The following is a 2,736-nucleotide window of genomic DNA, read 5'->3' as shown; positions in this document are numbered from 1 at the left end:
TGTTTTAGATTTTGTCCCATTGTCCACATCTGAGGACATTTTTTTTCTCGCAAAATTATGTAACAACCATGTAACAAAATACAACTTCCTGTTCAAAGAGGAAGCTTAGTTTATATACATATCAGGTCCATCTAATCACAAATATCTAGGAGAAATAAAAAATGCTTCGCAAGCAGGAGCTCAGGTGTCAGGAGGTTAGAGAGCAGAGACAGAAAAATCAAATATCCAACATTCTTAGTTTGCAGTATTGTGGTAAAGTTTACAGTAGTGCACCATGTTAGGCTGATGACGAGCAAGCTGTGGTGTTCATGGTCAATGTTGGAGTGCATCAGGGGTAACAGACATCAAATTAAATTTAAGGGAATGATGCTGTTTGTATTTACTCACAGAATTTTACCTTTTTATAGATTTATTGTGTTGGAAATCAGCTTGCATAACATCTGCTTATATCTTGTTGAATTCAGTTGGCTAAATTCACAAAGAGCAGTAAACCTCAAAGCAGCAGTAGCACAGGTGAGGTGATTACAGCCTGTACACAAAGCAAAATCTACTGGACTGCACAGGAGAAATTATTACGTGACTTATCTCTAAGTTATTTATTGTCCATGCTGCACTGTTACAGCCCATCTTAGGGTTCCCCCACCTGTCAAATCCCACTTTAACCCTACATAACAAAAAGGAAAGAGGCAGCATATTGTGGTGCTATTCAGGAATGGCACATTAAAAATTAATTTACCAGTTAAAATGCTCAAGGAGGCAGATTAAATTAGCAAAATAAAACACAGTTCATGGGAAAATAAATAGTCTCCCCAAAAACAATTGACAGCAAACTGGAACTGATTTAACCATCGGTTGCTAGGGAAAAATATATCTTCCTCGACTGGTTGACAGTGTTTGCTGGAAATTTCTGGTTGCAAAAAAGGTGCCGCACCAAAAATCTCGTAGTGATTGCTTTGGTTACGAGCAGACTGCTACAGTTGCTTGTAGTTTTTCATGTTTGTCTGCAAATACTTGCTAACTACCAGCCCAGTGGTTGTAAAACTTGAAAAAGTACGACGCAAACCGGAAATGCAGAAGTTTCTCCTTCAAAGTTAAAGTTATGCCTCAGTGCTGCAGCCAACATGGTTGGGGAATACACATTTTTCTCTAGCAACAAGTGGCTGCTAGGGTGTCACTGACCAGTCTGTGTGCCTGCATGTTTGGGACTTTAGCAATCATTTTATCAGCGTCTGCCTCCAACCTCCAGCCACTTGCAATCGGCTGGGGAATACAAACTTTTCCCTCACAGATGATTGTGGCCTGTGTGACTGGGGCCTTATTCACTTGATTCTAAAATGTCACCATGATTCTCACACGAGTTAATGTTGCGTGGTCAGTGGTCACGTCCCTGCAAAACCTCAACAGTACCTCCTAATTGTTAAACTTAGATTTAGAGAAACTTTGCCACATCAGCAGGTGATAATGAAGCCAACTTTGATCAAATGACACATTCTGCGCAATAAATCTCAAAGCAAAACGCTTCTCTGTTTGGAAAGAGGCTTTAATAAAATCATTGTGCAGTTTTTGATTGATGTTCTGTTGAATCAGCTGTGATACTCAGTCTGCAAGAAACAGTGGCAGAAACTGCTGACAGGATTTTTAAAGATTTATTGAGACAGAATTTGTTTTAACTTCTACATTTATTTTGACCAGCATGAGTTTCTGCTGCTGTAACAGCACTTTTCATTTTTCATGTTTGCAAAAGTCTTACTTTAGCTTATCCTCAGTAGTTTTCAACTATGTTAAATGTAAAAACTATTTAAAATGACTTCAGAGTGGCTTGCACCAAACCCCTGGTATCACCGATATTCAATCAGAATGTAATCAATCAAAACTGTACTATTCATGCAGGTCATAGACAGTTGTTGTGTGTACAGTCCAAAGGTAAATCAAATATATAAAACAGGTCAGTCTAATGGAAAAAAATGAGCACACCTTCACATTTATCACATACTAAAAGACACAGAATAAGAATCAGGCGCTTCAAATTAAGTGCCAATTATTAGAATCTTTCAGGTATTAATTTAAAATAAATCATTCCAGGATAAATAATCTAAAAAAACTTTCAAATAGCTGCCAAATTGTCCAGGACTGGGTGCCTCCACAAAGGCATACAAATGCTGAAAGAAGTCTCCAAAGACCCAAAACCTTCATCAAAGGTTAACTCTTACAGCTGTTAAAGAGTCCAAAAAATTGACCTGCATAAGATAACTGTCCGAAAAAGCCTTTTTTTTTATCTGTGAAAGGTTTGAGCAAAGCTATAGTTCGTCAGTTAAGAAGGAGGCAAAGACCAAGGTTTCTGAAGGCACATCGAAGATGGAGTTGTTCAGCCACAGTTAACAGTAGATGTGTGGCACAGATCAAAGACAGTTGTTAAGGAGAGGACCTTTATATCAATTGTGAAGCACTGGGGTGGATATGTTATGGTTATGGGATTGCTCAGGGACTGGGTAATTTGCAGTCATTAATACAACTATGAACTGAGCATAAGATCAAAGAGGGTTCGAAGATAATGTCCTTAAATTGAAGTTGAACCCGGGATCTTTCAGCAGGACGATGGTGCTAAGCCCACTAGGAAATCCACCAAAAGTGGAGCTGAAAAAGTTTATTTGGGGGTCAAAATTTTCAGAAAGCAAATTTCAGACCAAAAATTGACAAATATGTAACATGCAAAGTACCATGTTGTTATTATGTAAC

The 2,736-nt window shown here is 38.3% G+C and overlaps 1 protein-coding gene across 1 annotated transcript in view; it reads right to left on the bottom strand.

The window, feature by feature from the left end:
* Window positions 1–1,522: 1,522 nt before the first annotated feature.
* The window catches only part of LOC115776540 (retinoblastoma-like protein 2), a 13,622-nt gene continuing 12,408 nt past the window's right edge, over window positions 1,523–2,736 (bottom strand). The window contains exon 15 of the mRNA XM_030724259.1: window positions 1,523–2,736. This exon is cut by the window's right edge and continues 846 nt beyond it. The gene's annotated coding sequence lies outside the window, so the exon portion shown is untranslated.

This window comes from Archocentrus centrarchus, chromosome 3 (assembly GCF_007364275.1).
Source record: "Archocentrus centrarchus isolate MPI-CPG fArcCen1 chromosome 3, fArcCen1, whole genome shotgun sequence".
Taxonomy (NCBI): domain Eukaryota; kingdom Metazoa; phylum Chordata; class Actinopteri; order Cichliformes; family Cichlidae; genus Archocentrus; species Archocentrus centrarchus.
This window is presented reverse-complemented; position numbering and strand designations above follow the sequence as displayed.